At 40.2% G+C, this 11,917-nt stretch overlaps 1 long non-coding RNA gene across 1 annotated transcript; it reads left to right on the top strand.

Moving 5' to 3' along the window:
• Window positions 1-809: 809 nt before the first annotated feature.
• LOC311248858 lies at window positions 810-5,265 on the top strand. Its single transcript, XR_014620978.1, has 3 exons — window positions 810-946; window positions 1,799-1,954; window positions 3,520-5,265. It is a non-coding gene; the product is annotated as an uncharacterized lncRNA (long non-coding RNA).
• The last annotated feature ends 6,652 nt before the right edge of the window (window positions 5,266-11,917 follow it).

The raw sequence follows: 11,917 nt of genomic DNA, 5'->3' as shown, positions 1-11,917 counted from the left end.
GTTACTATTGATTAATGCGTTTGTTAATATAACACTGTGTGTGCGCGCTTGATAAAACAAAGCATACTGTATTACTGTGTGTTTATATTGTGAGCAAGTCAAGCAAGTGTAATTGAACACAATACATGCTGACATCATGACATGCATCTTGCTGTTTGTCATTCTATTGCTAATGCCAGGTAATGTGAATTAATGTCACAAAACGAATCCCTTGGATAGGATAAAACAAAGCATCTACTGTATTACTGTGTGTTTATATTGTGAGCAAGTCAAGCAAGTGTAATTGAACACAATACATGCCTTTTTGAAATCAACCAAGATAATGGAGAAATATCAGTCAAGTCCGAAATCGACCGTGAAACCATTGGCAACGGAAGTTTTGTTGAGGTTGTTGTGATTGTTAAGGTACATGTCTCTTTTATTTATTTATTTCCAATAATAATGATTTAAATTACTACTACTAGTCTTAGCAGTAGCAGTTGTCATAGTAGTAGTAGTAGTAGTAGTAGCAGTAGTAGTGTAGCAGTTGTAGTAGTAGTAATAGTAGTACTAGTATTAAATATGAGCCTAGCAGTAAAGTTATCAATTATCTCCTCTCCTCTCCTCTCCTCTCCTCTCCTCTCCTCTCCTCTCCTCTCCTCTCCTCTCCTCTCCTCTCCTCTCCTCTCCTCTCCTCTCCTCTCCTCTCCTCTCCTCTCCTCTCCTCTCCTCTCCTCTCTTCTCTTCTCTTCTCTTCTAGGCTACTGAGGCTAATCTGAACATCCATGGGGTGTATGCCTTCACCACTGCAGAGGTACAGATCAGAATTCTCGACATAAACGACAACAAACCCGAATTCTACAGGTGCGAAGATACATGTGTCCCGCAGGACACCTTCACAGGAGAGATTATTGAGCACTCATCAGGATCCATCCCCCTCGACATCACTGTCAGAGATGCGGACCAGGTCACAGGATTTTTTTTTCTTTTTTTTTTTTTTAATTCTTTAAAAAGATAAACAAAAACAGAGATATTGAAAAGAAAAAAACAGTCTCTAATTTGATGTTTATTAGATTAGATTAGATTAAAATGTATTGTCATTATACAGCACAAGTACAGTACAACAAAAAGAAGTTTGGCATCTAACCAGAGTGTACCAGACTGTAACAGTTAAGTGCAATAATAATATACAATGTACAAGTAATTAAATGTGATATATATAACAAGCTACTGGTAATATATGCAACATGTATTTACAGTATAATTATATAAAGTGATACAGGTAATATACTAAGATAAGATAAGATATTCCTTTATTGATCCGCTTGGGGAAATGCGGGCATCATACAGTAGTAGCATGGGGGGGGGGGGGGGGGTACATGGGAGAGGGGCATGGTAATAGTATAATACATTAATATAGGCAATACAACTATTGTAATGATACAAATAAGCAGTGTAAACAATATAATTAACTCTGAATATAAGAATATGGTGGTAAGCCATGCTGGCCAGTGGTATAACTATTGAGAGTAGGTATGGGATATATACAGATATAGATATAATATATACTGTACATATTATTAAATTTTATTATACAGGTATGTGAATAGGGAGGGATATATGCAGACATATCCAACAATTATAGATACATATATATACAGTATATACTGTATAATATAATTATTATCACTGTTTCAAAACACTTCAATGAAAAAAGCAGAGACCATGTTGTCCTGTTGTACTGTCCAACTGTATGACACATAACAAGACCTGAGTGGTTACTTGTGATTAAGTATGAATCATTATGTTTATTGTGCAGGGAGGACAAATCAAGCTAACCCTGGCTGGAGACGTCAAGGATGTGTTCGCCGTAGTTCCTGTGTTTACCGTTGCAGAAAGCGCAACTCAAGTTCAACTCATGGTCCAAAAACCCTTGGAGCTGGATTTTGAAAAGAAAGAATTTATGGTTGTGCAGGTAAGGAGATGGAAAATGTAAGAATTGAAATATCAAAGTTGCTTTATGTAGAGTAATCATTAAAACATCACTACTTCATACAGTATGCTGTTCGGTTGGTACTGTGTACAGTCAGTACATCACTACTTCATATGTTCTGTTGGTACTGTGTACAGTCAGTACATCACTACTTCATATGTTCTGGTGGTACTGTGTACAGTCAGTACATCACTACTTCATACAGTATGTTGTTCTGTTGGTACTGTGTACAGTCAGTACATCACTACTTCATACAGTATGTTGTTCCGTTGGTACTGTGTACAGTCAGTACATCACTACTTCAGTGTTGTAGTCGAGTCACTAAATATCGAGTCTGAGTCGAGTGTCGAGTCCCCAGTGTTTGAGTCAGAGTCCAAGTCCAAGTCACCAAAGAAGAGCCCAAGTCGAGTCCCCATTACCCGAGTCCGAGTCCAAGTCATCAAGGTTGAGTCCACTCCATTCTGGCAGTCGAAGAGCTGACATACAAATAAAAAAAGGTCTACATTATACATAAATGACACAGCGTTCACCATTTAAAATGGAGTTTATTTACTTTGTGACACAATAGCCACAATAAATAGACACAATAAAGAAATCTAACCCTAACTAACCTTACTGTCATGCACTTGTCCTAATAAACTAACCTACACTGTAGCACTCAACACTTTGATGAACATTGTTACTCAGCTGATAGAGTTGTACCCTTCCTGATGACTTGTCGTACAGAACTTGTAAGTCGCTTTGGATAAAAGCGTCAGCTAAATGACTAAATGTAAATGTAAATAGCCAAACAAATGCACTAGCCATCAATATCTTATTACAAATGATTAGGGCCTATTACCAAAAAATAACTAAATAAATAACTAAATAAAAACTAAAATAAATGTATCAATTCACAAGTCCTTGTCTGCACCTTCCGAGTCCGAATGCAGTCAATGCTCGAGTCCATGTCCAAGTCCGAGTCCTCAGTGCACAAGTCCAAGTCGAGTCACAAGTCCTGAAAATCAGTCCAGTACTCGGACTCAAGTCCAAGTCCTGGACCCGAGTACTACAACACTGCACTACTTCATATGTTGTTCCGTTGTCAAAATCTTAAGCCGTTTTGAGCCTGGGCTCCAACCACAATGGTAACTGTGCTTAGTGTGTGAGTCTCAACATGCAGCTGAGTCTCTGACATCACAAATCAGCACATTTTCAGATGACTCAGTTCAGTGAGGGTGAATATTGTGAGAGGAGAATTGGAAGAATGCGCCAATATGAGAATTAGAGACATAGATCATATTAAAGGGGAACTATTTTACTATTTCTTTCACTATTTGGGCACTTTTACACAATTCCTGTGAGTCTATGGAACACCTCTGTAATATATATATATTTTTTATTCATTGTTTTGTATTTCTAATCAAGTCCTCAAAAACAGCATTTTTCTACCTCAAGATCTTAAGCCGTTTTGAGCCTGGGCTCCAACCACAATGGTAATGGTTCTGGGGGAGAGAAAGAAATGAGACAAATTATTTCTAATCTATTTCTTTTTTCTTTCGCTGCAGCTCCCACTGTTGCAGCGACCACAGACCAACCCAACAACATCCCTGCCTGTATCCTCTCACTGTACCAAGACCATCCCCATGCCCCTCTCTCCAGACATAGGCATACCAACACCACAGCACATCCAGAGCTTTGATCTTGAGGAAGCAAGACAACTACAACTGCAAATGACGGGACAGGCTGCATGTCCACTGTGGCACAAGGAGCGAGAGGGCAGGCTGACTGCATCAGAATTTGGCAAGATACTAAAGAGAGAGAATTTCAGATGCCTTCATACAGTCCACATATTACCCCAAGCCCTTCACTGCTACAGGCTCAGCTGAAGGAGAAGGAGGAGGAGAACAGACAGGCAGCCCGAGACCCAGTCTTGCAGGAGGGTTAAGGGGGTTAAGCGTCTTGCTCAAGGACACTTACATTGGAATGCGATGGCTGCAACCCCCACACCATTGAAATGCTAATTGTCCACCACCTAGTATTTATCGTTGCCATTTGAGAGTTCACACTCTACCATAGCAGTCATCAAAAAGGATCATGGATCATCTTTAGACAAATAAATTGATACTAATAATAGATTACTTTGAACCTTGCACCTTATTAAACCTTGTCTAAAGATTAGATTAGATTAAAATGTATTGTCATTATACAGCACAAGTAGGTCCATGCAGGAGCAGCAGCAGGCCACCACCCAACTCTTCCTGCAGATGATGGGGACTTTTGCAAGAGCCATATTGCCTCAATCTCAGACCCCGCCGGCACCACAGTGGATGCCCACAGCTCAAATGATGCCCCCACGTGCCTGGCCCAAGACATTGCCTCCAACTAACCATGCCACATCAGTTTGTAGAGGCTTTTGGCAATCGTGTTGCGGTTATTCTGGACTGCTTTGAAATTGGCACTGAGACCATCAAATCTGAAAGCGCAGGCACAGACATATTCCCACTACAAGCAAAAGCACACTGTTAAGTACCTGATTGGCATTACACCACAGGGGTCTATCTCTTTCATTTCCAAAGGGTGGGGAGGGCGTGTAAGTGACAAGCATCTGACCGAGAACAGTGGTCTCCTCAATAAACTGTTGCCTGGAGACTTGGTTTTAGCAGACCGTGGATTTGACATTGGGGACCATGTTTCATTAATGTGTGCATCGGTGAAAATCCCTGGATTCACAAGCGGACGTGCCCAGATGGATCCAAAATCTGTAGAAGAGACACAGCAAATAGCTCACCTCAGGGTCCATGTTGAAAGAGTGATCGGTTTGGTACGCAATAAGTATCGCATGCTACATAATACCATACCAGTCCAACTGCTGGTTCCATTTGAAGGCGAGGACTTTTCTTTCATTGACAAGATTGTGACTGTGTGCTGTGCCTTAACGAATATGTGCCACAGTGTTGTTATGAAACCACCAGACCATGCGTTACCAGATAGTGAGGGAGAGACGGAGTTATCTGTTATCTGTTATGCTAAAGCTAAAATGGAAAATCAAGGCCTCTTAGTTTTACTGATGTGGATTATTTAAATTCAGTTTGTCATGTTTTCATTGTTATTTGAACAATGTTATGTCCTGTAAATACTAGGGCTGTCAAAAGTGAATGCTTTAACTGTATTTCACAGGAGAGAAACTGTATTCATTGAAAGCTATTAAAATTGCCTTTGAATCTAAATATACTTTCTGTGTTTTTACATTAATTCCATGATTTCTAAAAAAAAATATTTCAAACCATTCCAATTATTAACACCTTTACTGCTGTAGCATACGATTGGTAAAACAGTAACATATGGTAAACATTGGTACAACATTGCTAGAACAGATGTAATATAGCATTGTATATTAGTATACTGCATAGTATATTGACAAAAATAAAGAATTAAGACTCGCACAGGTTTGTTTTTCTTCTATCTATCTATCTATCTATCTATCTATGAGCCGTACTGTATTGTACCCATTCTGCAATCTGTTAAATAAAGTTTTAGCTCTAATTAAGAATGACAGTGACCATAGCTGACTATTATTTGGAAATCCAGAGGTTTTAAAAACTGGTGCGACAATAACTGTCTGGTTTTAAATGTTAAGAAGACTGGGGAGATGGTGTTTGACCCCAGAGGTGTTGGGGACCACAGGCCTGTGGTCATCCACACACAGTCCATCTCACAGGTCTCTTCATATAAATATCTTGGGATTTTTGTCGATAACACACTAACCTGGAACACCCATGTAGATAGGATTTTATAGTATGTCTGCACTTTATGTGCTCATTTCATCATTCATCAGTTTTGTGTCAGTCTTGTTTATCTGATCTTATTTCTGAAGATGCATTTCCATTGGCTAATGGTCGAGATATAAGTCACTTGTTACTTGATATTACTGTAAATCATTTGACATCTATTGCTGACTGTTCATACATTTGTTACAATAAAGATGCAAATAATTGTTATCTCTTGTCCAATCAGAATATTTTTTTTATTACAAAACATTGAGATATCAAACAGAAAAATTGTCTTGTTTACATCAGGTTCACAGGTTGGGTAGGAAGAGTGGGTGGGGGACACTGTACAACTGAACAAGCAAAACTGTACATTGGAATATTGACTCCCTCCCAGCAGAACTCTGCACCGCCCCAACTCTGGACTAATTTAAAAAACTGCTCAAAACCCACCTCTTCAACTTGGCCTTCAACCCCTAACTTTCTCACTTTATATGTATATGTTGTGTCTGTCCACTATGTTTGTTAATTTGTCATCTCCCCCCCCCCCCCTATGTAAAGCGACCTTGGGTCCTCTGAAAGGCGCTATATAAAACGAAGTTATTATTATTATACTTGGTCATTTACTGTACATTGGGGGGGGGGGGGGGGGGGGGGGTTGTGTTAGGACATTTACAGGGGCCAGTTTAGAATTGCAGTCTCCCGTAGGTGTTTTTTGAGAGTGTTTTTGAAAGTGGGAAGTATTTTGACATGTACATGGGTACTTTGGTCGTGTAGTGTATCTTGTAGACCAGGCCCATTGCAAGTTGTGTCTACTCTAAGCCATCCTAGGTTGTCAAAGTGGGCAGGGGTGAGGTGGGTTCTAGGAGTAAGGTCAAGCAGTAGTCTGACCAGATTGTTTTGAGATGTTTGTAATGTTGTTTTTGTTTCTGACACAGGTTCCCCTCAACTACAGTATAGACTGTTAATAGATGACGGGACCTAAGATGGGTTTACACACTGTACCAGGAGAACTGTAGACCAGGAGTTGTGTTACAAGAGAAGTGATTCAAAACTAAAACTTTGTTTGTAATGACAGCTTCAAGGATGCTTTCTGTATGATCACCCGTATGATCACCCCCCCCCCCCCCCTCCTCCAATGTACAGTTTCTACGCCAAATGTATATACACTCTTTTTCTGGACACTTTTGTATCACAAACAGTACTGTATTTGCAAATCTGATATGTCATAAATGTATAGATGTAGCAGTACTGTCTATCTGTATGTCATGTATGTCATATATGTTATGATGAATTGAAAATGGGGGACCCTGATGTAAACAAGACGAAAGTCTTTCTCTGGTCTGCATCCCCTTAACAATTGTATGTATTGAGCTGTACTGTACTGTACCCATTCTGCAATCTGTTAATAACCTTTTCAATCAATCAATCAATTATTGATTATTTTTTTTATATCACGTTAACAATCAAATGGCTAGCAAGCTCACCTGTGACATACTGTACAGTGCAAAATACAAGAGTACAATCTTAGTCAACTTTTATGAAAACAATACACAAGTTGGAACAGTTTGAACGTTTTATTTTTACTTTCGTCTTGTTTACATCAGGGTCCCCCATTTTCAATTCATAATGACATACATGACATACAGGTAGACAGTACTGCTAGTGTACATCTATACATTTATGACATATCAGTTTTGCAAATACAGTACTGTTTGTGATACAAAGTAGTAGTAGATAGTAGACATAGCAGCATAGTGTAGGTAGTAGTAAATAAAACGATATGCAAAGGAACGTGACGCGTCGCTACTGTAACTCCGCCATCACAACCATTGAACTATTATAACTCTGTTACACCTATACACGGCTGGCCCATAGTAGGTAGTAATAGATAGTAATACATACTGTACTGTAGTCAGAAATAAGACGTTACCAAAATAATAACGTTTAGGCAAATCACAGACGCGGATACACAGTGTTGAATGAGGAAGTCAATAATCAATAGACCGCCGCCGCGCCGGGCGACTTTGCGCCTCCTGGCGGCATAAAACAGAACAGCAGCCTGGGTTCCCAATTAATTAAAACGACGTGATATAACCGTGCGCGCGTCGCGGCAAAGCGCCCAGGAATACTAAAAGCTTCATCTGTATCTCCCACAGATCCCCTCCCCACTGAACAGGTGCCCCTGCCAACCAGTAGGAGTCACTGTTGCAGTGACCATGACTCTACCCCACCCGTGAACACTGCCAATTGTGTTTGTAGGGACGACTGACCAAGCCGGTGGTACCACTGTCGGGAATCGAACCCGGGAATCTGCAGTGCTAGACGAGTGCTTAGACCTCTACACTACCGAGTGGCACTTCAAAATACATATTTTCACTGTTCTAGGAATGCACGCTATTTCCCACACTGTGAATAATGAAGATGAGTTGTCAAAACATAACACGGAGAGACACCAAATTAAAATAAACAATATGGTACAGACTTAGCCAAGGGTTATCGTACACCTGGGGTAAAATCACTTAATTAACTGTAAAGTAAATAAAAGATGAGTCGTTGCATCAGTTTGGCTCCGTGGGAGAGTGAGGAAAGCGGCTTATCTGCCTGGCAATTAAAAGGGATTTTCTTTTTCATGCACCGTAGACTTCATTATTCAACACATTCAGACAACACACAATAAGCAATTCCACAATGTCATTAGGCGAGAGGGAACACTGATCAATATAAATGAATGAGCAGTTATTTGGTAATGTTTGCATATTTTGGTGGGAACATGCCATATCTAATATACTACTTTGACCACGTTTAGGATTTTTCATGTAAAATTACCAAATCGGCGAGACACGGGTAATGGGTAATTAGGTGCTGATTTCAAAACATGCCCTTCAAGTAGTCTAGTGCTGTGGATCCACACATCTTCTCAACAGCCTCCGTCCTGAATCAATACTGGTCTTATTCAACAAGTTAAAGCCCCTGCTCAAGGATTTAGAGGGTAATGGAACTGGTAACTCCTGACAGCTTGTACTGTGTTGGCCTGCAGCATAATGAAGCCTGGGAATACGGCAGAAGGGCAAGGTATTTACCCCGGCTGCAAGGTAGCTGCTGTCTGTCCAGCAAACAGCTTTGCTGCCGCGCTGAAGCCACAGTAATGAGCTGACAGGTGCAATGTTTACGCTTCGATTGCCACTCAGGTTTGAGGGGCCGACACTCCATTTAGTCTCTTTTGGCGTTAATGATGCCAGGGAAAATGGTTTGCCTTTTCTTTCCGTGTTTGTCACTGATTTTGAGAAGGTCTTGAGTTTACACGTGCACCTTTTTATTTCTGAGGCAGAGTTTGTAATGTTCTGGGTTCTTGACTTAGGAACCCAGCTGTCATTCTGGAGTTATTTCACCTGGTGGTTGGTATCTGCACTTTGTTGGTCACGCCCCATCACTGATTGAAACTTCACCACTGGTTGCTGTCATGAGCTGTCAATGACCTGTCACAGATTATTGATTGGAATGTTTGGTATTTTGACTATTTATTCACTCACTGTTCCCTTTGTATTTTGTCGAGGTTTCAGATATCCGTTTGTGTGGAAGGAGCTGGTCAGATGTTGCTGATCTACTCACTGTTAATTTATCCTTACATTATATTCTTTCTCTCTGTTGACGCCCGGCGTCTTTCCTGGTTATTCGTTGCTCTTGTGCTTAATAAAAGACACACCCGAAGAAAGAGCATATCTATCTCAGTCTCTCCTTGTCTCCTCCACCATTGGACTCACTACTGCTTACCTGCATACGTAACAGAGTTTAAGATATTCATCATTCAGATATTTATGATTGACATTTGTAGTGTAGTGTATAGTATAGTAAGTATATTCGATTTATACAAGTTAAATTAAAATAGGGTACTGTAATGATGTGTTTTGATGTAATTCAGGACTGGGGGTCTGAGAGATCGAAATTTTAATACTGAAATCAATATCAGAAAGATTAGGAGACAATTTCTATAGTTCAATAGGATCATTTATTACAATATAGATCCATACAGTTAGTAGAATACAAATTTGAGTGATACAAAATTGGATAAGGGTAGGTATAGGAGGTGAGAGAAAGGGTGGAAGAAGGAGATAGAAAAGTGTACTTTCGTTTATAATGTATCTCTCAGAGACAAAGAGAGTTTATTACTAAAGAAATTGCAAACGGCCCAAAACAGAGCTGCAAGGTTAGTCTTACATTGTTCCATGAGAACAAACACTATCAGTATGCACCGTCAACTCTCATGGTTAACGGTAGAGAATAGGCTGGTTTTCAACACGGTTACATTTTTCAGGAACACTGTCTTTTCGTCTCAACCTGTTTTCTTATACAAACAAATTGTCAGATGCAGTCAGGTTCATTCTTATTTTACTAGGCCAGTCGATGATGGACAGATTATGTTACCACGTCCAAAATCAAATGCTTTAAAGAGGACGGTTGTTTATCGTGCCATCAATCATTGGAATAACTGCCCACTGAACATAAGTAAATTGAATAGCAAAGTGTCTTTCAAGTACCTTTAAGAATACACTACTTAAATATGTGAGCAAATACTATTCACGTTTGGGAGTGGAAATATCTACTGTAGGAATGTAATAATGAAATATTTACTCATGAAATAACCTTTTCTGAAAATATTCATGTCTACCCATGAATGTAATAACCTTTTCTGAAAATATTCTGATGTTTATAAAGATGTCTACAATGTTTTACTGTTTTTAGATTATCATTGTTAATGAATTGTGAATTGTGATTGTCATACTGTATGTATCTCATGTATTGTTATGTTTTGTGTTTTGTGTTGTCTTTCTGTGTGGACCCCAGGAAGACTAGCTCGCCACTGGTGGCAGCTAATGGGGATCCTTTTAAACAATAAACAATAAACATGGATACATATTCACAACATGAAAAATCGTTATACTTAACCTCATGTTGATCTGTATGATGTCTCAACTTATTTCCATATTAGTAGAATCTCAGTACGAGCACTTTGCTGGTACATATATCATAGACCGTTTACATTAACTGTCATAAGGGGGCCGTAACAGGCATAGGCTGACTCAGGCTAGATTCCATAGGTGACATCCATTATAAATGTATTTTTTGAGTCTCTAGCATTGTATTATAGTAATAGGAGTTAGTATCAATGTGTTTTTGTGTCTAAATACATATATAGCTGATTGTGCCGCGTGGAGCTGCTCCCGAATCGAGAGAGAGAGAGAGAGAGAGAGAGAGAGACCACCGTGCAAACACTCAGCGCGCCCCCCCGATTCGGGAGCACAAGCTGCAGCGCGGCACACCCCCCCGAACAGGAGAGGGAGAGAGAGAGAAGGGGACCCGCACAGAAACACCGCCCCGCGGAGAGCAGAATGATACAGAGGGAGAGAGTGAAAGAAAGAAAAAAAGAAGAAAGGAAGAGAGAGGGAGGGAGGGAGGGAGGGAGGGAGGGAGGGGAGGGAGGGAGGGAGGGGGGTGGGTTGGGCTTATCAATAACGGGCTTTTTCCACTGCAACAGCCCCTGGTCTGCTGGACGCACATAAGGAAGTGAATCCTCTCTCTCTCTCTCTCTCTCTCTCTCTCTCTCTCTCTCTCTCTCTCTCTCTCTCCTCTCTCTCTCTCTCTCTCTCTCTCTCTCTCTCTCTCTCTCTCCCCACCCCCCTCTCTCTCTCCCTCTCTATCTCTCTCTGTCTACCAGTCACAGACTGTGTGGGCTGACTGTCACTCAAAGTGCTTATGGGCGGAGCCAGGCCATAATAGCCTGAAATCCTGAGGCTGAAAAATTATGGTTTTGAGTACTTGATTAGAAATATAAAACAATGCATTTTTTTTTAACTTACAGATGTCTTCAATAGACTCACAGGAATTGTGTAAAGTTGCCCAAATAGTGCTAGGAATAGCAATGCAGGTCCTCTTTAAGGCTTTGGTTGACTTGACTGTGGACACTGTGTACAGAATTTGATCATAATTGGATGTGTGACTTTCACTTCCTTACAGGTACATTTAAGGAAATAAAATAAAACTGAAAAAAGTATACAGTATTTATATATTTATATATTGGTGATAATTGCTGTTAATACCACCACCACTGCAGATAACCAAGAGGGTGGTGCACTGGCCCCTAATGCTACCAATATCAGTATCAGTAGTATATCAGTATAATTTTTATAGGCAGCCC

Source organism: Notolepis coatsorum (genome assembly GCF_963971535.1).
Source record: "Notolepis coatsorum genome assembly, chromosome: 2".
NCBI lineage: Eukaryota > Metazoa > Chordata > Actinopteri > Aulopiformes > Paralepididae > Notolepis > Notolepis coatsorum.
Note: the sequence above shows the minus strand (reverse complement) of the source record. Positions and strands in the feature narration are given on the sequence as shown.